General features: G+C 39.9%; 1 protein-coding gene across 14 annotated transcripts in view; it reads right to left on the bottom strand.

Moving 5' to 3' along the window:
- Positions 1-27575, bottom strand: part of ENOX1 (ecto-NOX disulfide-thiol exchanger 1) — a 619252-nt gene that overhangs the window by 357342 nt on the left and 234335 nt on the right. For 2 of the 14 annotated variants that reach the window (XM_032294757.1, XM_032294767.1), the window contains exon 1: positions 26034-26280. The exons of 11 other annotated variants lie outside the window; for them this stretch is intronic. The gene's annotated coding sequence lies outside the window, so the exon portion shown is untranslated. Of the gene's footprint in view, positions 1-26033; positions 26283-27575 lie in introns of those variants that run through there. One more of the 14 variants, XM_032294765.1, reaches the window with a different exon arrangement.

The following is a 27575-nucleotide window of genomic DNA, read 5'->3' as shown; positions in this document are numbered from 1 at the left end:
CCCAAGGCACATAATCGTCAGATTCACCAGGGTTGAAATGAAGGAAAAAATTCTAAGGGCAGCCAGAGAGAAAGGTCGAGTTACCCACAAAGGGAAGCCCATCAGACTCACAGTGGATCTCTCAGCAGAAACCCTACAAGCCAGAAGAGAATGCGGGCCAATATTCAACATCCTTAAAGAAAAGAACTTTCAACCTCGAATTTCATATCCAGCCAAACTAAGCTTCATAAGGGAAGGAGAAATAAAATCCTTTGCAAACAAGCAATTGCTCAGAGATTTCATCACCACCAGGCCTGCCTTACAAGAGCTCCTGAAAGAAGCACTAAACACAGAAAGGAACAATCAGTACCAGTCACTCCAAAAACGTACCAAATGGTAAAAAGCATCAACACAATGAAGAAACTGCATCAACTAATGGGCAAAACAACCAGCTAGCATCAAAATGGCAGGATCAAATTCACACATAACAATATTAACCTTAAATGTAAATGGGCTAAATGCCCCAATCAAAAGACACAGACTGGCAATTGGATAAAAAAGTCAAAACCTATTGGTGTGCTGTATCCAGGAAACACATCTCACATGCAAAGACACACATATGCTCAAAATAAAGGGATGGAGGAAGATTTACCAATCAAATGGAAAGAAAAAAAAAAAAAAAGCAGGGGTCACAATCCTAGTCTCTGATAAAACAGACTTTAAGACAATAAAGAGCAAAAGAGACAAAGAAGGGCATTACATAATAGTAAAGGTATCAATGCAACAAGAAGAGCTAACTATCTTAAATATATATACACCCAATACAGGAGCACCCAGATACATAAAGCAAGTTCTTAACGATCTACAGAGATACTTAGACTCCCACACAATAATAGTGAGAGACTTTAACACTCCACTATCAATATCAGACAGATCAATGAGACAGAAAATTAACAAGGATATCCAGGACTTGAACTCAGACCTGGACCAAGCAAACCTAATAGACATTTACAGAACTCTCCACCCCAAATCCACAGAATATACAATCTTCTCAGCACCACATCACACCTACTCTAAAATTGACCACATAATTAGAAGTAAATCACTCCTCAGCAAATTCAAAAGAATGGAAATCATAACAGTCTCTCAGACCACAGTGCAATCAAGTTAGAACTCAGGATTAAGAAACTAACTCAGAACTGCAAAACTTCATGAAAAGTGAACAACTGGCTCTTGAATGTTGACTTGATAAACAATGAAATGAAGGCAGAAATAAAGATGTTCTTTGAAACCAATGAGAATAAAGACACAATGTACCAGAATCTCTGGGACACATTTAAAGCAGTGTCTAGAGGAAAATTTACAGCAATAAATGCCCACATGAGAAGTGAGGAAAGACCTAAAATCGACACTCTATCATCAAAATGGAAAGAACTAGAGGAGCAAGATAAAAAAAAAACTCAAAAGCTAGCAGAAAACAAGAAATAACTGTGATCAGAGCAGAACTGAAGGAGATAGAGACACAAAAAACCCTTCAAACATTAATAAATCCAGGAGCTGGTTTTTTTGTAAAGATCAACAAAATAGACTACTAGCCAGATTAATAAAAAAGAAAAGAGAGAAGAATCAAATATAGCAATAAAAAATGATAAAGGGGATATCACAACCAATTCCGCAGAAATACAAAGTAACATCAGAGATTACTACAAACAACTCTATGCACATTAACCAGTAAACCTGGAAGAAATGGATAAATTCCTGGACACCTGCACCCTCCTATGCCTAAACCAGGAAGAAGACAAAACCCTGAATAGACCAATAACAAAGGCTGAAGTTGAGGCAGAAATTAATAGCCTACCAACCAAAAAAAGCCCAGGTCCAGATGGGTTCACAGCCGAATTCTACCACATGTACAAAGAGGAGCTGGTACCACTCCTTTTGAAACTATTCCCAACAATCCAAAAAGATGGAATCTTTCCCAAATCATTATATGAGACCAACATCATCCTCATACCAAAACCTGACAGATTCAACAAGAAAAGAAAACTTCAGGGCAATATCCACAATGAACATAGATGCAAAAGTCTTCAATAAAATACTGGCAAACAGATTGCAACAGCACAACAAAAAGCTTATCCACCATGATCAAGTAGGCTTCATCCCAGGGCTGCAAGGCTGGTTCAACATACGCAGGTCTATAAACGTAATTCACCACATAAACAGAACCGAAGACAAAAACCATATGATTATCTCAATAGATGCAGAGAAGGCCTTCGACAAAATTCAACAGCCATCTATGCTAAAAACTCTCAATAAACTAGGTATTGACGGAACGTATCTCAAAATAATAAAAGCCATTTATGAGAAACTCACAGCCAATATCATACTGAATGGGCAAAAACTGGAAGCATTCCCTTTGAAATCTGGCACTAGACAAGGATGCCCTCTCTCACCACTCCTATTCAATACAGTATTGGAAGTTTTAGCCAGACCAATCAGGCAAGAAAAAGAAATAAAGGGTATTCAATTAGGAAAGGAGGAAGTCAAATTGTCTCTATTTGTTGACAACATGATTGTATATTTAGAAGACCCCATTGTCTCAGCCCAAAATCTCCTGAAACTGATAAGCAACTCCAGCAGTTTCAGGAATCTCAGGATACAAAATCAATGTGCAGAAATCACAAGCATTCCTATACACCAATAACAGACTTTAAGAGAGCCAAATCAAGAATGAACTGCCATTCACAATTGCTACAGAGGATAATATACCCAGGAATACAACTAACAAAGGATGTAAAGGACCTCTTCAAGGAAACTACAAACCACTGCTCAAGAAAATGAGAGGGGACACAAACAGATGGAAAAACATTCTATGCTCATGGTCAGGAAGAATCAATATTGTGAAAATGGCCATACTGCCCAAAGTAATTTATAGATTCAATGTTATCCCCATCAAGCTACCATTGACCTTCTTCACAGAACTGGAAAAAACCACCTTAAACTTCATATGGAACCAATGGAGAGCCCGCATAGCCAAGTCAATTCTAAGCAAAAAGAACAAAGCTGGAGTCATGCTACCTGAGTTCAAACTATACTACAGTAATCAAAACAGCATGGTACTGGTACCAAAATAAAGACATAGACCAATGGAACAGAACAGAGGCCTCGGAGACAATGCCACACATCTACAACCATCTGTTATTTGACAAACCTGGCAAAAACAAGCAATAGGGAAGGGATTCCTTGTTTAATAAGGAATAGGTGTTGGGAAAACTAGCTAGCCATGTGCAGAAAGCAGAAACTGGACCCCTTCCTGACACCTTACACTAAAATTAACTCCAGATGGATTAAAGACTTAAGCATAAGACAAACACCATAAAAATCCTAGAAGAAAACCTAGGCAAAACCATTCAGGACATAGGAACAGGCAAGGACTTCATGACTAAAACACCAAAAGCATTGGCAACAAAAGCCAAAATAGACAAACGAGATCTAATTAAACTCCAGAGCTTCTGCAGAGCAAAAGAAACAATCATTAGAGTGTACTGGCAACCAACAGAATGGGAAAAAATATTTGTAATCTACCCATCTGACAAAGGGCTAATATCCAGAATCTATGAAGAACTAAAACAGATTTACAAGAAAAAAACAAACAAACCTATTCAAAAGTGGACGAAGGATATGAACAGACACTGTACAAAAGAAGACATATATGAGGCCAACAAACATGAAAAAATGCTCATCGTGATTAGAGAAATGCAAATCAAAACCACAATGAGATACCATCTCATACTAGTTAGGGTGGTGATCATCAAAAATCTGGAGACAACAAATGCTGGAGAGGATGTGGAGAAATAGGAACACTTTAAACTGTTGATGGGAGGTCAACCATTGTGGAAGTTCAACCATTGTGGAAGACAGTGTGGGGATTCCTCAAGGACCTAGAAATAGAAATTCCATTTGACCTAGCAACCCCATTACTGGGTATATATCCGAAGGAGTATAAATCATTCTATTATAAAGACACATGCACACATAGGTTCATTGGGGTAGTGTTTACAATGGCAAAGACAATCCAAATGCCCATCGATGATAGACTAGACAGGGAAAATGTCGCACATATACACCATGGAATACTATGCAGACATGAAAAACAGTAAGTTTGTGTCCTTTGTAGGGACATGGATGAATCTGGAAACCATTATTCTCAGCAAACTGACACAAGAATAGAAAATCAAACACTGCATGTTGTCACTCATAGGCAGGTGTTGAACAATGAGAACACATGGACACAGGGAGGGGAGCATCACACACTGAGGTCTGTTGCGGGGGACTAGGGGAGGGACTACTGGGGGTAGGGAGTTGGGGAGGGATAACATGGGGAGAAATGCCAGATAGAGGTGATGGGGATGGAGGCAGCAAACCACATTGCCATGTATGTACCTATGCAACAATCCTGCATGTTCTTCACATGTACCCCAGAAGCTAAAGTGCAATAAAATATACATATTTAAAAAGAAAAGAAAAGAAAAATTACATCGAGTCAATCTTGTGTCCCTGGTTTAATTCTAATTTGCTCATGTATTAACTTTTTAATATATTACTTGCTAATATTTTCAATAGAATTTTGTGCTTATTTGACATAAACTTGTTAATATCCTCTTATTACATTTTTAACGTCTGCAAGGATCTATAATGATGCCCCCTTTTTTCATTCTTACCACCTTGCCATAGTTTTTGTTTCTTTTTCCTTGTTTGAGCTTGAACATGTTAATAGTGTTTTCAAGAAAACATCTGCCATTTTTTTTCCTTTTTGGAGACAGGGTCTCACTCTCATTCACATTGGAGTGCAGTGGTATGATCATAGCTCACTGCAGTCTCAAACTCCTGGGCTCAAGCAATCCTTTCACATCAGACTCTCAAGCAGCTGGGACCATAGGTATATGTCATCATGCCCGGCTAATTTTTTCATTTTTCAAGAGAGAAGGGTCTCACTATGTTGTCCAGGCTAGTCTTGAACTCTTGGCCTCAAGTGATCTTCTTGCCATGGCCTCCATAGTTACTGGGATTACAGTGTGAAGAACACTTGGCTCTGGCTTTGATGATGGTCCCTACTGTACATTTATTTCTCACTGTTGTTTCTAAATTTTCATTATTTTCTGCTCTCCTCTTTCTTTTCCTTCTTTCTACTTTTAGTTTATTTTTCCTTTTTTCTAAGTTTTTGAGATGAACATTGTTTATTAATTTTTAGTCTCCTTTCTAACATATGCACTTAAGGCTATATATTTTCCTCAAAGATGGCTTTAGTTGCATTTTATATTTTTTGAATGTCAACATTTCAATATCATGCAGGTCAAAATATTTTCTAATTTTCATTGTGTTTTCCCCTTTAACCCATTATTTATATAAAACTATATTTCCTAATTTTTAAATATAGAAATACTCAAGGTTTTGCTGTTGTTTTCTGGATTACTGTTACTGTCTTGTAGCTTAAATAAATTATGATCAACTTTTGATTCTTTGTAAGTTTTTAATCCTTTGAAACGTTTTTAGATTTGCTTTTTGGCTCAAGTTTTTTATATGTTTTATGTATACTAGAAAAAATAATGATTTTCCACACTTCTGTATTCAATATAAGTTTATCATATTATTTAAACTTTCTAATGCTTACTAATGTTTTGTGTGCACTCTCAATTCCTGAAAGACAGATATTGCAATCTCTTACTTTCTGAATTTTTGTTTTTCCTCTTCGTTCTGTCAATCTTTGATTTAATTAGTTTTTATTATTAAATGACAACAACTTTGAGATTATTTTAACTTCCAAGTGTATTAAAGTTTTCATACTTGTAAAATATCCTCTTTGCATCTGGTAATGTTTTCTGATTTAAAATCTTATTAATGTTAGTGTAGCTACCATCACCCTTTGCTGGGCGGAGAGCATTAGTATTTATATCTTATCCTTTCTTAAATCTTTTGACTTTCAGCCTTTGACACACTCATTTTTTAGATATATCTCTTGAATGTAGCATTGAGTTGGAACTTATCCAATCCTGTCCTTTAATTGAAACACACATCTATTTACAATTAATACAATTACAAACAAATCTGAGTTTAAGTCTACCATCTTAAAATCTACTCAGCTATTCTGAACCAAGTATAAGATTTGGTTCAGAAAAACACAATTTGCTTTTTCCCCTAACATTAGTCAGTATCAACTTCAAATATGTACTATGAGGATTAAACAAATTTATATGAGATTTGCATAAGCTTTGAAAATTACAATGTCCTAAAGCAAACTTTGTGTTACTAAATATGTGTCTCTTAAAGATTTACCAAAGATCTCTGATGTAGGCTCTTAAATGCAGTTTCAGACAAGTTGAAAACAAAACCAATGAGCATTGGCAGCGTGATAAGACTCCCAAGATGATCCTTTTAAAAGAAAGGGAGCTTGTGACATTTGGGATAGAAAAGTATGTTCGAAGGCTCTCAGGAGGAAAGGACTTGGTGAGTTTAAGGAATGGTAAAGATGCCAGTGTGGTGAGAAGTGGTAAGAATGGTGAGACGGGTATGAGCTAGGTCCTTCAGAGCTTTGTGGGGTTGTTGACTTTGTAAGAAATATACTTCCCAGTAAGTAGTGCAATAGTTCAGGTTTACATTTTTATTTCTTTACTAATTAGAAGAGGCAAGAATGAAGTAGAGTGGACAAGGTAACCATTCAGTCTTCTAAAGGACCCCCTCAAAAAAGGTGGTGCCTTTAACTGGAGAAACAGAAGCAGGTGGCTTAGAGATGCCTCTGAGGGTAGAATCAACAGCAGATGAGAATCTCATGTGGGGAACAAGAGAGAGGGTGATGTCAAGGATGATGTCCGGAATTCTAAATCAATCAACATGCTGATGAGAGGTGTTTGTATTAAATTCAAATCTGCAGTAAATAAAGTCTAATACTTACGGACCATTTATCAAATCCACTGCATATCATTCTGCTGTCTTATTTCCATTCTTTAATACATTACAAAAATCATAAGCTTATGAAAACCTTTCATAATTCCACACTCTCCAATATTACATTCTCCTCTCTCTGTGGTTTTTGTGCTAAAAATGATTTCAGGGACCATATGCTGTGGTTCACATCTGTAATCCTAGTATTTTGGGAGGACAAGGCAGGAGGATTGGTTGAGGCCAGGGGTTTGAGGCCAGCCTGGGCAAGACAGTGAGGCCAAAAGAACAATTTAAAAATTAGCCAGGCATAGTGACATGTGCCTATAGTTAGTCCCAGCTACTCAGGAGGCTAAGGTGGGAAGATCACTTGGGGCCAGGAATTTGAGGCTGCAGTGAGCTATCACTGCACCACTGTACTCTAGCCTAGGCAAGAGTGCAAGAACTATTTCTAAAAAATAAGAAATAAAAATGATTTCAAATAAAACTGAACAGTTCACCACATACTATATTATTCTTTTCACAAAAGGCACACTGTAAGGTTTAGTCAGAAACCTTCAGAGGTTCAGACCAGGTTGACACTGTCTCTAAAAAAAATTAAAACATTTAGGTTTCATTGTATTGCATTTTCACAAGAAAATAAATTGAAATAGGCAGTCCATACAAAACACAATTTGTTTTTTCTCTAACACAATACTCCAGTACTGTTGCTTTCAAAAGAAGCATTTCTATTATACAATCATCATGTTTCTAATTGAAATAATAATGTCAAATCATTATTGGGCCTGCATTCCATTTAGGTTTTCAAGTTCTGAGGTCTCTGCAAAATAAAAAGATAAAGTTTCTAATGGAATCATAAGACCATTGAGTAACTGAACATTTTTCTTCTTTCTCTAGCTATAAAATTTATGTCAAAAAGCATCTTTCCCAAAAGAAGAGAATGGTTTCTGAACACTAGAAAAGTTTCATTCACTGTGGGGGGTTCCAGAAAATCTCCTTAGCAATCAATCTGCAGAAGATCATAACAAATTACACAATGCCCTCAACTATGAAAATGAACAGTAGAGATGGCAGAGGTCCCTGGAATTTAAAGCATAAGGGTCTTTTTTTTTTTTTTTTTCTTTTAATGAGACAGAGTCTCCCTCTGTCGCCCAAGCTGGAATGCAGTGGCATGATCTTGGCTCACTGCAACCTCCGCCTCCCAGACCTAGATGATTCTTGTCCCTCAGCCTACAGAGTAGCTGGGATCACAAGCACCTGCCACCACACTCGGCTGATTTTTTGTATTTTAATATTGATGGGGTTTCGCCATCTTGGCCAGGCTGGTCTCGAACTCCCTACCTAAGGTGATCCACCTGCCTCAGCCTGCCAAAGTGTCAGGATTACAGGTGTGAGTCACCTCACTGGGCCATAAGTGTCATCATTCATTCAGACTGCTCTAACACAATACTACATACTGGGTGGCTTATAAACAACAGAAATCAACTTTTCACAGTTCTGGAGGCTGGGAAGTCCAAGATTTGGTTCTTAGTGAGGGCTCGAATCCTGGTTCCTAGACGGCTGTCTCCTTGCTGAGTTCTCACATGCTGGAAGGGAGCTCTCTAGGGCCTCTATTATAAGGGTACTGTCTCCTTGATGAGGGCTCCACCTACATGACCCAATCACCTCTCAAAGGCCCTACCACCTAATATCATCATCTTAGGGATGAAGATATCAACTTATGAATTTGGGGGGAAAAACTTTCAGTCTGTAAGAAGAAGGACGCATGAAGGCTGAGAGAAAGGGAGTATGTATGTTACATATGGGGACATGGAATGGGGAAGGGTGTGAAGAAAGTTCTTGTTATTTCTTCTACTGCTTGTTATAGTGATGTTTCTCCTGGGATTGTGCAGTGAAGAAAGGAAGGAATAAAGAGAGGAGAGGAGGCAGGATCCAAGGTGGCCGTTTAGGAACAGCTCAGGATTGTAGCTCCCAGTGAAAGTGCAGAGGGTGAGTGGACGCCGCATTTTTATTGCCCACAGACTAGGAAATTCCCAGGCGGAGAAGCTCCACAGGTCACCAGTGCGGCTGTTTCAGAAAGCGCGGCTGTGCCGGCTGGTGCTGCTGCTTTGCCCCGAGCGGCTGCTTTGTCGGTGCCCCGGAGCAGCGGTTCTCTGTACAAAATACACCGGTCAGGGTACCCTTTTGGCTGGCGATTGGAGCCACGGGAAGTCGCCCATTCGTCTGTTTAAAACGGGGACTAAGCAGGGAACCAGGACAGTAGATTCCAGGGCAAAAAAAAAAAAAGCGCCACAAACCTCAGTGCCGCTGTTTAAGCCAGGGCAGTGAGTGGCCGCAGGGGAAAACAAACAGACCCAGGTGCCTCTTCAACAGGCGACTGGAACACAAACTTAAAAAAGGCTCTGAGGCAGGGAGCCAGGCGATCAGGCTCGGCTGGTCCCACCCCCACAAAAGAACAGCAACCAGAAACTCTGGATTGAGACTTTCACAGCAAGCGCAGCTGAACCCGGGACGGTCCAGCTCTGTGGGGGAGGGGCGTCCGCCATTACCGAGGCAGCCCGCCACGATGGAGGTAGTTGGCCAATGCTGAGGCAGCCCGCTGTTGCCAAGGCAACCCGCCACAGCAGAGAGACTCCACCTCAACAGAGGCGGGCCACCATCGCCAAAGCAGTTCCAACTACACCCATATAAACAGGACTGCAGGGAAGTTCACTTGGCAGCTGGGCGGAGCCCACAGCAGCTCAGCAAAGCCTCTACAGGCAGACAGTGACTAGGCTGCCTCCTTGCCGGGCAGGGCAGTTCTGAAGGAAAAAAAAAAGAAGGCAGCAGCATAACGGAAACTCATAAATAAAGCCCTAAATCCCAGGGACAGAGCACCTGGGAACAAAAAGAAGTTTATGAGTTCTGCTGCAGCAGACCTAAACGTACCTGCCCAGCAGCTCTGAATGAACAACAGAGCTCACAGCTCACCATCTGAGCTCCTATAAAGAAGAGACCGTCTCCTTAAGCAGCTCCCTGACCCCTATATATCCAAAGAGACACCTCATAAGGGAGAGATCAGATTGACACTAGGCGGGTATCCTTCTGGGACAAAGACAGCAGAAGAAGAAAACTGGTAACAACCCTTACTGTTCAGCAGCTGCTGCAGGTGAACCCCAGGCAAGCAGGGCCTGGAGTGAACCTCAGCAGACCTACAGCAGAGGGGCCAGACTGTCAGAAGGAAAACCAAGAAACAGAAATAACCTCATCATCAACAAACAGAACATCAATCTGAAAGATTTGAGACCCAATCTGAAAGCCAGCAACTACAAAGTCGACAGGTGGATAAATCCTTAAAGATGGGAAGAAACCAGCGCAAAAAGGATGAAAACACCCGAAACCAGAACACCTCTCCTCTTACAAGGGATCACAACTCCTCACCAGCAAGGGAACAAGGTTGGAGGGAGAACGAGTGTGATGAAATGACAGAATCAGACTTCAGAAGGTGGGTAGTAAGAAACTTCTGTGAACTTAAAGAACATGTTCTAACCAAATGCAAAGAAACTAAGAACCTTGAAAAAAGATTTGACGAAATGCTAACGAGAATGGACAAAATAGAAAGGAATATAAGTGAATTGATGGAGCTGAAAAACACAACACGAGAATTTCACGAAGCATGCACAAGTATCAACAGCTGAATTGACCAAGCAGAAGAAAGGATATCAGAGGTAGAAGATCAACTCAATGAAATAAAATGGGAAGGCATGGCTGGAGAAAAAAGGGTAAAAAGGAATGAACAAAATCTCCAAGAAATGTGGGACTATGTGAAAAGACCTAATCTACGTTTGATAGGCGTACCTGAATGCGACGAAGAGAATGAATCCAAGCTGGAAAATACTCTTCAGGATATTAATCAGGAAAACTTCCCCAACCTAGCAAGGCAGGCAAACATTCAAGTCCAGGAAATACAGAAAACACCACAAAGATATTCGTCAAGAAGAGCAACCCCAAGGCACATAATCGTCAGATTCACCAGGGTTCAAATGAAGGAGAAAATACTAAGGGCAGCCAGAGAGAAAGGTCGTGTTGCCCACAAAGGGAAGCCCATCAGACTCACAGCAGATCTCTCAGCAGAAACCCTACAAGCCAGAAGAGAGTGGGGGCCAATATTCAACATCCTTAAAGAAAAGAACTTTCAACCCAGAATCTCCTATCCAGCCAAACTAAGCTTCATAAGTGAAGGAAAAATAAAATCCTTTGGGAACATGCAAGTACTCAGAGATTTCATCACCACCAGGCCAGCTCTACAAGAGCTCCTGAAAGAGGCTCTACACATATAAAGGAACAACAAGTACCAGCTCAACTAAAGGGCAAAACACCCAGCTAGCACCAAAATGGCAGTATCAAATTCGCACATAGCAATATTAACCCTAAATGTAAATGGACTAAATGCCCCAATCAAAAGACACAGACTGGCAAATTGGATAAAAAGACAAAACCCATCGGTGTGCTGTATTCAGGAAACCCATCTCACATGCAAGGATACACAAAGGCTCAAAATAAAGGGATGGAGGAAGATTTACCAAGCAAATGGAGAGCAAAAAAAAGCAGGAGTTGCAATTCTCATCTCTGATAAATTAGACTTTAAAGCAACAAAGATCATAAGAGACAAAGAGGGACATTACATAATGGTAAAAGGATCAATGCAACAAGAAGAGCTAACGATCCTAAATATATACGCACCCAATACAGGAGCACCCAGATACATAAGGCAAGCTCTTAATGACTTACAAAGAGACTTAGACTCCCACACAATAATAGTGGGAGACTTTAACACCCCATTGTCAATATTAGACAGATCAACCAGACAGAAAATTAACAAGGATATCCAGGACTTGAACTCAGACCTGGACCAAGCAAGCCTAATAGACATTTACAGAACTCTCCACCCCAAATCCACAGAATATACATTCTTCTCAGCACCACATCACACCTACTCTAAAATTGACCACATAATTGTGAGTAAAGCACTCCTCAGCAAATGCAAACGAACGGAAATCGTAACAGTCTCTCAGACCACAGTGCAATCAAGTTAGAACTCAGAATTCAAAAACCAACCCAGAACCACACAGCTTCATGGAAACTGAACAACTTGCTCTTGAATCTTGACTGGATAAACAATGAAATGAAGATAGAAATAAAGATGTTCTTCAAAACCAATGAGAATGAAGACACAACATACCAGAATCTCTGGAACACATTTAAAGCAGTCTCTAGAGGAAAATATATAGCAATAAGTGCCCACATGAGAAGCAAGGAGAGATCAAAAATTGACACCCTATCGTCAAAATTGAAAGAGCTAGAGGAGCAATATCAAAAAACCTCAAAGTCTAGCAGAAGACAAGAAATAGCTAAGATCAGAGCAGAACTGAAGGAGATAGAGACACAAAAAACCCTTCAAAAAATCGATAAATCCAGGAGCTGGTTTTTTGAAAAGATCAACAAAATAGACAGACCACTAGCCAGATTAATAAAAAAGAAAAGAGAGAATAACCAAATTGATGCAATAAAAAACGATAAAGGGGATATCACCACAGATTCCACAGAAATTCAAACCATCATCAGAGATTATTACAAACAACTCTATGCACATAAACTAACAAACCTGGAAGAAATGGATAAATTCCTGGACACTTGCCTCCTCCCAAGCCTAAACCAGGAAGAAGCTGAAACCCTGAACAGACCCATAACAAGGTCTGAAGTGGAGGCAGCAATTAAGAGCTTACCACCCAAAAAAAGCCCAGGTCCAGACGGGTTCACAGCCGAATTCTACCAGACATACAAAGAGGAGCTGGTACCATTCCTTCTGAAACTATTCCAAACAATACAAAAAGAGGGAATTCTTCCCAAATCATTTTATGAGACCAACATCATCCTGATTCCAAAACCCGGCAGAGACTCAACAAGAAAAGAAAACTTCATGCCAATATCCATGATGAACATAGATGCAAAAATCTTCAATAAAATAATGACAAGCCGATTGCAACAGCACATCAAAAAGCTTATCCACCATGATCAAATAGGCTTCATCCTGGGGATGCAAGGCTGGTTCAATATACGCAAGTCTATAAACGTAATTCACCACATAAACAGAACCAAAGACAAAAACCACATGATTATCTCGATGCAGAGAAGGCCTTTGACAAAATTCAACAGCCCTTTATGCTAAAAACCCTCAATAAGCTAGGTATTGATGGAACGTATCTCAAAATAATAAAAGCTATTTATGACAAACCAACAGCCAATATCATACTGAATGGGCAAAAACTGGAAGCATTCCCCTTGAAATGTGGCACCAGACAAGGATGCCCTCTCTCACCACTCCTATTCAATATAGTATTAGAAGTTCTCGCCAGAGCAATCAGGCAAGAAAAGGAAATAAAGAGCATTCAAATAGGAAAGGAGGAAGTCAAATTGTCTCTATTTGCAGACGACATCATTGTATATATAGAAGACGCCATCGTCTCAGCCCCAAATCTCCTGTAACTGATAAGCTAGTTCAGCAAAGTCTCAGGATACAAAATCAATGTACAAAAATCACATGCATTCCTATACACCAATAACGGACTTAAAGAGAGCCAAATCAAGAACAAACTTCCGTTCATAATTGCCACAAAGAGAATAAAATACCTAGGAATACAACTAACAAGGAATGTAAAGGACCTCTTCAAGATGAACTACAAGCCACTGCTCAACGAAATAAGACAGGACACAAACGGATGGAGAAACATTCCATGTTCATGGTTAGGAAGAATCAATATCGTGAAAATGGCCATACTGCCCAAAGTAATTTACAGATTCAATGCTATCCCCATCAAGCTACCAATGACCTTCTTCGCAGAACTGGAAAAGACCACCTTAAACCTCATATGGAACCAAAAGAGAGCCCGCATAGCCAAGTCAATTCTAAGCAAAAAGAACAAAGCAGGAGGCATCACACTACCGGACTTCAAACTATACTACAAGGCTACAGCAATCAAAACAGCATGGTACTGGTACCAAAACAGAGATATAGACCAATGGAACAGAACAGAGGTCTCGGAGGCAACACAACATATCTACAACCATCTGATCTTTGACAAACCAGACAAAAACAAGCAATGGGGAAAGGATTCCCTGTTCAATAAATGGTGTTGGGAAAGCTGGCTAGCCATGTGCAGAAAGCAGAAACTGGACCCCTTCCTGACACCTTACACTAGAATTAACTCCAGATGGATTAAAGACTTAAACATAAGACCTAACACCATAAAAACTCTACAAGAAAATCTAGGCAAAACCATTCAGGACATAGGTGTAGGCAAGGACTTCATGATCAAAACACCAAAAGCATTGACAACAAAAGCCAAAATAGACAAATGGGACCTAATCAAACTCCACAGCTTCTGCACAGCAAAAGAAACAATCATTAGAGTGAATCGGCAACCAACAGATTGGGAAAAAATTTTTGCAGTTTACCCATCTGACAAAGGGCTGATATCCAGAATTTACAAAGAACTAAAACAGATTTACAAGAAAAAAACTAACAAGCCCATTCAAAAGTGGGCAAAGGATATGAACAGACACTTTACAAAAGAAGACATACGTGAGGCCAACAAACATATGAAAAAATGCTCATCATCACTGGTCATCAGAGAAATGCAAATCAAAACAACATTGAGATACCATCTCACGCCAGTTAGAATGGCGATCATTAAAAAATCTGGACACAACAGATGCTGGAGAGGATGTGGAGAAATAGGAACACTTTTGCACTGTTGGTGGGAGTGTATGTTAGTTCAACCATTGTGGAAGACAGTGTGGCGATTCCTCAAGGACCTAGAAATAGAAATTCCATTTGACCCAGCAATCCCATTACTGGGTATATATCCAAAGGATTACAAATCGTTCTACTATAAGGACACGTGCACACGAATGTTCATTGCAGCACTGTTTACAATAACAAAGACCTGGAACCAACCCAAATGCCCATCGACGATAGACTGGATAAGGAAAATGTGGCACATATACACCATGGAATATTATGCAGCCATCAAAAACGATGAGTTTGGATCCTTTGTAAGGACATGGATGAACCTGGAAACCATCATTCTCAGCAAACTGACAGAAGAGCAGAAGATCAAACACCGCATGTTCTCACTCATAGGCGGGTGTTGAACAATGAGAACACAAGGACACAGGGAGGGGAGCACTACACACTGGGGTCAGTTGGGGGGAAATAGGGGAGGGACGGTGGGGGTGGGGAGCTGGGGAGAGATAGCAAGGGGAGAAATGCCAGATGTAGGTGATGGGGAGGAAGGCAGCAAATCACACTGCCACGTGTGTACCTATGCAACAATTTTGCCTGTTCTTCACATGTACCCCCAAACCTAAAATGCAATAAAATAAATGGGGAAAAAAAAAAGAGAGGAGAGGAAAAAAACTAGGGGATCAGATTAAAGCCCTGTTTTCCAAACATCATGTTTTGAGCTAGTAGTGAATGTATTAGAAACAGAATTTGTTTTGGTAAGCTAGGACAGAAGATATCAGAGTATATTGTATGCAATGGCAACCTCTGCCTTCAGGGTTCACGCAACTCTCCTGCCTCAGCCTTCCAAGCAGCTGGAATTATAGGAATGTGTCACCATGCCTGGCTAATTTTTTTTGTATTTTTAGTAGAGATGGGGTTTCACCATGTTGGCCAGGCTAGTCTTGAACTCCTGACCTCAAGTGACCTGTAGTAGCGGTAACATTTCATGAAATATTTTGTTTCACATATAGATGAGTCTTATTTTGTTGGTATATGTAAATATGTATGTGTTGATTTGTCATATAAAATGCTTTTCATATTAAGGTTTGTAGTTGAGTCACTGAAGTGGAGTATTTAAGGTTCCCTTCTCCTGCTTCCACAGTACAAGACTGTTATATTGAATATTTGATGTTCATATTTTACTTGTGTTTTATGCCTTTAGAACAAAACAGTGAGTGTTTCCTTTATCTCTGTTACCGATAATGCTGCAAAGAAAAAACTCTTTCTCCTGACTTTCCAGAAATTCTTATTGTTCTCATTTGGCGTCACACATTGATTCCCTGTTAAATAGTTTTCAACTCTATAGCTATACTAGATCACTGAGCTTCTAGAGATTATGAAGATCATCTATCTCCTTTATCTCTTTCGTAGATGGTTTTTAAAACTGACACGTGAGGAGGCTTTATTTAAAAATACATTCCCATCTGCTTTTTTTTTTTTTTTTTTTTTGGGATTTATTTTTGCTCTGTCTCCCAGGCTGGAATGCAGTGGCACCATCTCAGCTCATGGCAACCTCCAACTCCAGGATTCAAGCAATTCTCCTGACTCAGCCTCCTGAGTAGCTGAGATTACAGGCATGCGTCACCATGCCTAGCTAATTTTTTTTGTATTTTTAGTAGAAATGGGGTTTCACCATGTTGGCCAGGCTAGTCTTGAACTCCTAACCTCAAGTGATCTGCCTGCGTTGGCCTCCCAAAGTGTGGGATTACAGGTGTGAGCCATCGCACCCAGCCAAAGTTATTGTCTACCGGAAAAAAAAAAAAGTACGCAATGAATCAGAATCACTTTCTTGCTGTGCAAACTTGGAAAGTTATTCATTCTCTCTGAGTGCCAGTTACTTTGACTGTAAATTAAAGCTAATATTATCTCCTTAACTAGATTGTTGCAAGGAGTGGAGATGACTCATGTAAGTGCCTAACCAAAGTCAGGCATTCGCTAAATGATATTTTGAATTACAATACAATGAGAACCCAAGCATACAACTGTTTCTTAGTAACCTCATATATAAGCAGGCCTCTTGTTGTCTACTGCCTTGAAGAGCACATTTAATCTCCTTTCACCCCCCCCCAGGGGCCAACACATGGCCCAACACACAGTTGATGCTTGATAAAAGTTGACAGAATTGAATTAAGGGAGGGTGCTGTTGTGTTTTCCTGATAAGAGAGTACACTTATTGCCAAAATAATTATAGAAATTAAGTTTTATGCCGAAATTAGCTCGTTAATTTAGAGGCTGGGAGAATAATCACAATAGGAACTGCCTGTCTCCCAAATGATCCAACTACAAAGAGAACAAAAGTCAAGTTTCATCCAGTAAGCATCACCTTACCTGGCAGGGGTTTACTGCATTTCTCTGCTCTGGGAAGAAGCATAATGGAAAGTATCTGCTGGTCAAGACAAGCAGAGCATCTAGGCTGAAAAGGGAGTGGTATTTCTGCTTATCTTTTTTTTTTTTTTTTTCCTGCTTATCTTTAAAAGGAAAGAAGGAGTTGGTAAGAGAGAACAGTGGTTTGCTCTGAAACCAGCCTGACAAACCATAGGTCAGTACTTATTTTATTTAAAAAACTTCCCTTCTTCTGCTCCCATTTATACATAAACAAAACACATCGCTAAACCCCAGCCATTGTTTTGTCCTCTAAATTCCTAGTCCCAGTTGGCCTCACTGGCAGCACATGCTCTCCTGACCACACAGCTGCGTCCAAGGGCGGTGGAGGCACAGCCTTCAATGGTATCTCTGCTATCTCAAAGGAATTCCAGATATCATTAAAACAATGTGTCTGTGCCTCTAAATAAAACAGGCCAGAAGTGTTTTAGTAAACTGACAGTCTTCTCTAAAGGACCCCGAGGTGTATGCAGCTACGAGTTTTCTCATCCTACCATCTTCAAAGTGATAAAGAAAATGCAATTCTTATATGCAACTAGCCTTTCCAGCTGACCCTAGGGTGGCATTTGCTGTCTATTCTTCTTTTAAACTACCTCACAAAAATCATCTTTTTGTAAAGTTTCTTTCTGTTTCCTCTCTCATATATATGTAAGAGGCCCCAGGCGTGGAGGCAATGTTAGGATGGGGAGGAATGGACGGGACTCCTGGGAATAGCCTCCATCAGAGGCCTGGTCCATGGGCCCCAGTCACCGTAAGGGGTCGGCGGGGAGCATGGAGCTTCCCAGGATCCTGCCTCTCTCCCTGCTTTCTGCCAAGCAGCAGGAACACACAGTTCATTAAAGCAAAGCCAAAGGGCACGGACTGAGAAATAGCAAGAAACTTCCAGGGACTTGTTGATTTTGGAAACTTAATGTCCACATTGTATAACAGTGTGCATGTTCTCCAGTGGGGAGGAGATTGCTATTTATGTCAGAGAGTTGTTTCAGAGGAAGATGTCTCCTCCAAGCAAGTAGTATATGTCTAGTTGTTGGCATCTACTGTCCTCTCTCCTCTTTTATTCAATAAAGTGAGCCACCTTATCTGAGCTACAGAGACCTCTGATAGGTGCAGGGGAGGATATTGGGAGGGGGTGCCATTTCCATAGGTTGTCATTTGCTCGGTAATGGCAGGAGGCAGTAGAACTATTTGTTTATGTTTCAAATATGAAATAATGAATCGGCACTCGAACAAGTCTTGAAAGATAAAATGTTCAGTGTTAACTGAGCCTCTATATTGTGCCAGATAATATTTACGTGCTGAGAACACAGTGCTGAATAAGGTCTCTGCCCTCATAGACAGGTATTCTAGTAGGAAGAGACAAAACAGACAAGCTAAAACAAATTTTCAAAGAGTGATAAGTGCTATGGAGAAGATTAAACATGGGTAGAGACTGACTGGCTATGGAGGGGGCAGATTTCAGCAGATTTAGGGAAGGCCTCTCAGATGAGCTGGCATTTAAACTGAAAGGTGAAGGAAGAGAAAGAGCTGCCAAGCCCCATCCAGAGGGTCTCAGGCAGCAGGTGCAAATGCCCTGTGGTGGTGTGGAGGATAGCTCGGCCATGTGTCTGGAGCCTGGTCAACTACAGGCAGGTGCATGAGAAGAGGTCACAGGGTAGGGTGGTAGGACCAGACTCCATAGGAGACTGGGGATGGCGTGAGGAGTTCCTATGTCACTCTAACTGTAAAGGGAAACCCTGAGACTGCAATCAAATAAATCTCCTTTGCCTCCTTACTGCCGGAGTCCTGCTCACCATATCTGAAGGATCCGTTATCTTCCAGAGCTCTGCGGATTTCAACAGCAAATATTTGCTCCTCACACCCCCAACTTCTGCTTTTTCATTATTTGTGAGTATCAAAACAGGACTCTGATGACAAATTATTTATATATAAATAAACCAATCATTTAAAAATGTAAGATCTCTCACCTATCACCATACTTCTCACTTACCATTCTCTTGCATCCCAATGACTTGAACAAAAAGAAATAGAACCAGAAAATAATCACACGGTACAATTTAATCTAAATTAACCTTCTCACAACATCCCTCAGATTGACTTGCCAAATCCTGTTTGTTGTCAGATTGGATTCTCTGGAAGTGAGTGCCTTCTGCAAAGTATCTCAGACATGGATAACGGGGCAGGACTAAACTGCTTTTCTTTCCATTTGAGTTGTCAACACCTCCCTCTGGGCCAATACAGGATTATTGTTTCAACAATACATGTAAGCTAATTGTTTGTTAAGCCGACTCAGCCAACCATAAAATCATAGGAGAGTCAGGCCTGGCCCATTCTCTTGCCTCTGAACTGGATCACAGTTAATATCTCTGAGAGCTCCACCCCAGGCCCACAGACCAACTGGGGAATATAGCTCTCCTGCAAAGTCTGAATTTTGTTTCCATGAGGAAAGATTTCTCCAACACAATCAACTACAATCACAATCACAATCACAATGTTTGACACATTCACGTTCTTAAGTCTGTATCTGCTTTGGTTTCCTTAAATAAAAACAAACCAGAGAGATAAAAGTATGGAAATGAAATAGTATCAAACAGCAGAGAGCCCTCTGGAAGAATCCACTAACTTAATAAGTACTTCCAGATAAATGACAAGATATGTGTATAAGACAAGCAAACTTCTAAAAAAATTCATTAATGATATATGAAGATAAAAGTTATCTTTGATGGAAAAAGGTAATTGATAAAGACATCAAAGAGAAGGATCTGAAAGTGAAATTTCTTTCTACATACTCACCAGATAAAACATATAAAGGGGCAATTTTGCTTTCTTTAAACATTGTTATAGGTTGAAAAGGGAACACTTCCATTTTCAGTTATTTGTCAGCAAACAGCTCAGCAAACTTTACTATTTGAAATGAGTAGTTTGAGTTAACAATAATGACCAGATATTATGAAACCGTGTTCTGTCTAAACACATCCACAAATCTTCAGATGGCCTACAAACCCAGTACTGAGGCTAAACAAGACATGGCCTTTTGAGAAGCTCTTCTGGAAAGTGGGATTCTCTGGTACTAGGGATATCACACTGTGAACCCCAAAAGAGAGAGAGAGCTCTGACCTCCGTGAGATCAGGAAAGGCAGATACAGGCCCTAACTTGGTTTCCAGAATTGATGTCCCCACTGCTGGGGGAATTCCTATCCAGAAACCCAAGTGCTCCCCAAAATAAGTGGCTAGAGAATATACAAACGCAATAAACCTTTCACAGAAAAACGATGCCTTTCTATGACTAGAATTTGGCTAAAGGTTCTTTTTGAGTGTTAGCGATATAAAATTCTGCCCTAAAATAAGATAGCTTTAGAACTAACCTTAAATTTCTGATTATTTGAACACACTAGAAAAAGAAAAGGAGTTTCTATTTCAGAAGACATAGTTATTTGGAAACTGCCACAGTTTAAGTCAAAAACAACAAAATTTCATAAAAGAAAAACAATTAATACCCTCCCTCCTCAATCTTCCACAGAAACCTTTCTTAGAACTATTCCGGTTGCACATAATAGAAACCAAATTCAATGTGGCTGAAGTAAAAACAGGGACGTAGGGGCACACTTAATGGAAAGTTCAAGCGATAAGGGGCTCAGGTATGGGTAGAACTAGGTGCTTAAATTATGAGAACTTTTCTCCATCTCTTAATTCTGCTGCCCTCTGTATTGGCTTCATTTTGAAGTAGATTATCTTTAACTAGAGGCAAAATGACTCTCAGAACTTCCAGATTTATGTTACATCGTACAGCAACTTCAGTTTTATAAAACAAAACTTCTTCTGGGAGTTCAACGAATGTCTTAGGATTGGGTCTCGTTAACCTGGCTAGGTCTGCATACCATCCCTATGGTCTGCCATTCCTGTGATCTGAATGGCCAGGCCTATTCCTGCAGATGTACCACCTGGATTCCATAAGCTAAGGAGGGACAACCCAAGGTGTAGCTAGCAGGAAAGGAATGCAAGCTAACAGATATCAGTAATGAAATGTCCATGTCTCTCCCTCTATTTACCTGTTTCTGCCTCTTTCAATCAAAAGTCTATCAAAACTGGGTTCAGTTGATAATACCTTCTGCAAAAATGCTTGCCAAATTCCATGGAATTGTTCACTTGAAAATGGTTAATGTAAAAAACAAAAAAACTCTCCTTAGAGTCTCTTCTTTTGGTGTAGAAGGGCTTTCTGATCCTCCCACAAACTCTTATGTTTCCTTCTATCATTGAATTTATTACACTTTTTGAAACTCTGTCCGTATGTTTGTCTTAAGCATAATAAATTCCCAAAAAGCATTTTATCTTTGCCATGTAGAAAAGTCTTTGGCACAAAATAGTAAAAATTTATGGAATTAGACTGTTGTTGTTGACAGACAGTTCTTCTCTCTCAGGGTGTATCAATCAGGCCACCATAATATCAGTCACACTGAATTTATTCTGAAATAACAATGAAACAGTATCTAGCAAAGCTCCCATCTTTAATGTCTTTATCTTGTAAACAGAAATTTGAAAACTCAGCAACTGAGAAGTGCATTTTTACCTAGTCAATAGAACTCAAACTCAGACAAGAATAGCAAAATAACAACTGCTAAAAGTACTTTAAAATGACTCATTAGGAAGTACAAGTCCCTCTATTCAACAGAAAACCTAGTAAAATAACTAATTCATCTCTAACTTCATTTATATTTTCAGCTCATCTTTTGACTTCACAAAAATGGAAGTTTTGTGTTCTACTATGATCAATACCTCATGTAAAAATAGTATACAGCACAGCAATGCATGACTTTTCAGATGATGTTATTTTTAACATTGCTGAAATTTATCACTATTTAAAATACACTAACTGCATTAGTAGATTCTGGAAACTACTCCTCTCTATCTTGCAAATTTATAAATGCTCTGAGCCTAATGCTCATGTGGCTCCTTCTCAGCTTCCAATAAAAATGAGGTGTATCCCATAATAATCCAGTTCCAACATGTCTGCTTTCAGAATCATCCACTTCAAGTTGAACTCCTGTGATCAAGTCCTTCAAAGCGGTACTGAATTCCACATTTGGGTCCCACTGGTTCAGCAGAGACTAATATGAAGGCTCTAAAACAGCGGTCTCCAAACTTTTTGGCCCCAGGGACCTGTTTTACAGATGACAATTTTTCCACAGATGGGAGCGGGGGCATGGTTTTGGGATAAAATTGTTCTGCCTCAGATCATCAGGCATTAGAATCTCATAAGGAGTGCACAACCTAGATCCCTCGCATGCACAATTCACAATAGGGTTCTCACTCCTATGAGAATCTAATGCCTTCGGTGATCTGATAGCAGGTGGAGCTCAGGCAGTAATACTCACTGGCCGGCCTCTCACCTCCTGCTATGCAGACTTGTTCCTAACAGGCCACAGACTGATATTGGTCCATGGCCTGGGTATTGGGGACCCCTGCTCTAGGGTCCAGGGAAACCTGAACTAATATTAACAAAGGGAAGGTAAACTAACATGAGCTGTAGGGGCATGGTGCTAGGTATCCTGCATGCAGGCAGTGCCCCACAACATGCAATTGCTCATTCAACATGGTTTCTTCCTTCAGTGTCCATCAGCAGTTGGGTGTCACACTGGAGGGACAATGGTCTGTAAAGACTTCCCAAGATGGCACAAGTAGGCAGAGAACCATATTTGCTGTTCCTTATGAGAAATTAGGCACATTTCAAGAATAGTTTTGCCTACATATCTTTCTCATCTTCTACCTGACTGCAGATAAGGTACATCTAATACTGCTTGAGATAAGATGTGACTGCACTGCTCAGTGCCTCAGTCAGCTATCACAAAAACTCTGAGAGGGTTAAATTATCACCAATTTATAGGTGAGAAAACAGAGCCTCAAAGGGGTTAAGTAATTTTCCCATGATAATGTGCTCAAACACTACAGAAAGTCTCCTTCTCCTTACAAAGTTTCTAAGGCCTATCTTCAGGGTATGTGTACACAGCAAAGAAGTTGTACTTTGCATTATGTTAAAGAAGCAATCATCTCCAACCAATGAACCTTTTAGACATTACAATAGCAATTTAGATCAGCAGTTTATGTTACTAAGGAGTTCATATCACAAAATATGCCACCTCTTATTTAAGAGTTTAGACCATAAGTAACCCATATTTAGAGAGCAAAACCCTGGTGGCATTGTGCTTTTTCCCAGTAACATCCTTCAAATATTATTATACCCAAGAGACAACTTAAGAAATTTTGCATAACTATGAAAAAGATATACAATCCTAAACTTACTTTCACTTGGATTTTTAAAATAAAATAAAAATTACAGATGCTATCTCAAGATACACTCTCTCAATACTTTTCCAAGTATAGCATACCTAACACAGAACATGGTTTACATGTGTCTATGGTGGAGCAATTAGATCAAGTTCAGGGGATAATTTATTTTCTAAAAATTAAACGGATTTTAATTCTATTTATGTGATGCATCACATCTATTGACTTGTGTATGCTAAACCATCCCTGCAACCTTGGGATGAAACCCATTTGATCATGAAGTATTACCTGTTTGAGGTGCTGTTGGCCCAAAAACTGTAAGAATAAAAAATAATAATAGAGAAAAAATTAAGAATTACACAGAATATTTCTGCTTCAGGAAGCTACTGACCCATTTTTTATCTTTTAAGATAAAAACATTGGCCGGGCGTGGTGGCTCAAGCCTGTAATCCCAGCACTTTGGGAGGCCGAGGCAGGTGGATCACAAGGTCAAGAGATCGAGACCATCCTGGTCAACGTGATGAAACCCCATCTCTACTAAAAATACAAAAAATTAGCTGGGCATGGTGGTGCATGCCTGTAATCCCAGCTACTCAGGAGGCTGAGGCAGGAGAATTGCCTGAACCCAGGAGACGGAGGTTGCGGTGAGCCGAGATCGCGCCATTGTACTCCAGCCTGGGTAACAAGAGCGAAACTCCGTCTCAAAAAAAAAAAACCAAAAAAACATTTTTGTACACCAAAAGCATTTACCTTAAAAGGTACATTATAATTTAGCCAAATTTGATAGTCATAGGTTTCATAAGCTGCAACAATGGATTACTACATTTAATAATACGATGACTGAAAAGTAAAAGAACATTTGGTATCTTAATATCAATGTAAATTGCACCCAATCGTGATGGCAAAATTGCCCACAAAGCTGTTCTAGCTGTTTCTTATGCCTCTCCTCTTCTACAGCACACTCAGCCAGCACAGGAGAGGACGGCCCGGCACAACTGTGCCCACACACTAACTCAGACAAGACGAGGTTATTTTGAGTTAAACGGTTTGTAATAAGCTTAATGTATTTAAATAATCTTCACACAGACTTTAATTTCTCTCCATTTGCTTCTTTAGTTTAGAAAACACTCGTTTTATAAGGATCTGGGTTTTTTTTCTTAGCTTCTCTGTATTTTAATGTCCTGCTGGCCTGACCTGGTCTCTACCTGATATCCTGATGTCTGAGTCATCTCCAAGCTCTGCAGGAAGAAGCAGGGACCTTTAGCCCTGTCAAGGGTTTCTGGTCTCTTACCAACCCTCTTTGAGGACCCTGACTTAAGAAAAAAAAATGCTTAAAAATAAAACACTCATTGACAACCTCAATTTCATTGTGACAGCCATTCTCTGACATCATGAAAGGGGCATGCCAGGGAGGCCATCTACCAATTGATTTTTGAAATTCCTAGAAGCCATAGAAAAGGACTCACCTCTGCTGTAGGAGGTAAACAGTACTTCATAACATATTTATTAACCTAGATGCTTTTAACTAAAAAAAAAAAAATGCAGCCTTTTAGTATATTTCTAGAACCCTCCTCATTCCCCTTTCATTCCTTAGCTTATTCCCTCTTTCTTTCCCATTTACACAGAATCTCAGGTTCAGAAGAAACCTTGCAGGTTAAATAATTCCACTCTTCTGGTTATACATTCTCCTCCCTTTCTATTTCTCTGCATCTCCATGCCCCAGCTTGCTTCCCCTCTCATCTCTGCAACTGTTCGTCCTCCTCTCATTTGTTCTGAAATTGCTGCTGCCTACAGGGTAGACACTCCTGGATATACACAGTAGAATCAAGATAAGCCTGACATGAATGGTTTTGCCTGGGTCATTAACTTGGGTCCAGGACTGAACTACCCAAAAAGAACTACCTAATCTTGTAGTCCTCTTCCTGTCTTAATACATAAAGGTAAGACTAGGCAATCAGTTATTTGTCGAGCTAATGAACAAATGATTGCTTCTCCAAGTGAATAGCATATCATTTTCTGTTAAAGTAAAAACACACCCCTAGGAGAATTATGGGAGGAGCTTCACTGGTCACAGATATCTTATTACAAACTAATTTAAGGACGTTACTCCTTCCTAACGGAACTAGTCATAATAAAAAATGGGCATTTGTAATAATATTGAGGAGGAGGAAGAGGTAATTTTGGCACCTGGGATATTTTGTATTGGGAAATTTTGGAGGTGGAGATGGGGGCTGGGAAATCTGAACAGCCAAAGGCAACCTAGAGACACCGGTACCTAAAGACAGGTGTGAGGAGGCACCAGGAGGTGGGAATGGCACACAAAAATGAAATACAGCAACAAAATTGAACACAAATACTACTACTACTATTAAATGTAGGTTTATGTAGCTATAGTCATAATACCAATTCATATGTGCTGAATTGGGAAATCTTGCATTGAGTAGTCGATAAATAAGTAATAACTAAAATTAACAGTGAAGGTAGGACCATCACCATTCCAATATTTTAATTCTCAAAACAAGCAAGAAGAAAAAATGCTATCCCATAAGACTGACTGGGCTTGACACATGGTTGCTCTGAGAACAAAGGCCCAAAGAAAAAGTTCATATTTTACTGGTGTCAAAGTATTCACTGCTTCTTTAAAACTGGCTCACTTAAATATATCTGCCTTATCCCTTTGTGATATCATTTGTACAATTGAGTTTTGCTTTGGTTTCTGGTTTTGCAAATTGTTAGTTCCTACAGGTAATGACAAGTAGAGGGATTAAAGAAAGTGCAGGATAATGAACAAACAAAAAGCATGACATAAATCAGGGACACACTGATGTTTACTCAAGGCAGATATGTTAGAGAATTGACTCTTGTTGTTTTCCATTCTAGTCGTAGAGTATTTTGAGAAATAAAGTATCTTTCTTTCTTCTTTTTTTTTAAGAGGGAATTTAGCTTTTATTACCCAGGCTAGAGTGCAGCAGCATGATCTCGGCTCACTGCAGCCTCCACCTCCCGTGTTCAAGCGATTTTCCTGCTTCAGCCTGCAGAAGAGCTGGGATTATAGGTGTGCTGTCACCATGCCCAGCTAATTTTTGTGCTTTTAGTAGAGATAGGGTTTTGCCATGTTGGTCAGGCTGGTCTCAAACACCTGAGCTCAAGTGATCCGCCCACCTCAGCCTCCCAAAGTGCTGGGATTACAGGCATGAGCCACCATGCCTGGCTGACAAATCACAAAGTATCTTTCTAAGTGTGCTAACGCTACTTGGGGAAAATACAAATAATTACAGATGGAGTCTAGATAAGGAGACATTCTTTGTTGCTTCCAAAGAAATTCCATAATCTTTGGAGATTCCAAGGAGATTTTCCATCCCTCCAAAATCAAATGGGATGCAAAAGGCAGGTATACATGAGAATCCACATACACACTGAATCAGAAGGAATGACTATGACAAAAATAGGAAGCCACATTACAGACTCAACAGCAGTCCGGGCTAAAATCCTATTTCTGCATACATTTACTTTGAGAGGAATCCTTTGCTGCCCTTTATACAAATTCAAATGATTTAAAAACATGGTTAGATCTGTATAGTGCTATACAATTTACAAAGTACTTAGGCATTCATTATCTCCTTTCACTTTTATAATTTTTTTGTATCTCTAGCTCCTAAATGAGAAAAGTGGTACCCTGAGGACTTGTGCAGCCAATACAAGAACACATAGTAATGGTAACTGGTTTTCAAAGCTAGGACTCTAACCTGGTTTTTTGTTTTTGTTTTTGACACAGGGTCTCACTCTGTCACTCAGGCCAGAGTGCAGTGGCACCATCTTGGCTTACTGCAGCCTTGACCTCCTGGGCACAAGCGATCTTCCCACCTCAGCCTTCCAAGTAGCTAGGACCACAGGTACACACCACCATATCTAGCTAATTTTCGTATTTTTTGTAGAGATGGAGTTTGCCATGTTGCCCAGGAGTCTGGTCTCAAACCCCTGGACTCAAGCAGTCCACCTGCTTCAGCCTCCCAAAGTGCTGGGGTTACAAGTGTGAGCCACAGTGCCTGGCCCCAACCAGGTTTTCTGACCCTTAGCCCAATACACTGTTACACCAGCACTGTTTTCTTATTTTCAAAACTGAGCTAATTATATCTTGGACAAGAATACTTTTAAGACATTCTAAACATACAAA

The sequence above is a fragment of the Sapajus apella genome, unplaced genomic scaffold (assembly GCF_009761245.1).
Source record: "Sapajus apella isolate SASKATOON/1434 unplaced genomic scaffold, GSC_monkey_1.0 scaffold32, whole genome shotgun sequence".
Classification (NCBI taxonomy): Eukaryota; Metazoa; Chordata; class Mammalia; order Primates; family Cebidae; genus Sapajus; species Sapajus apella.
This window is presented reverse-complemented; position numbering and strand designations above follow the sequence as displayed.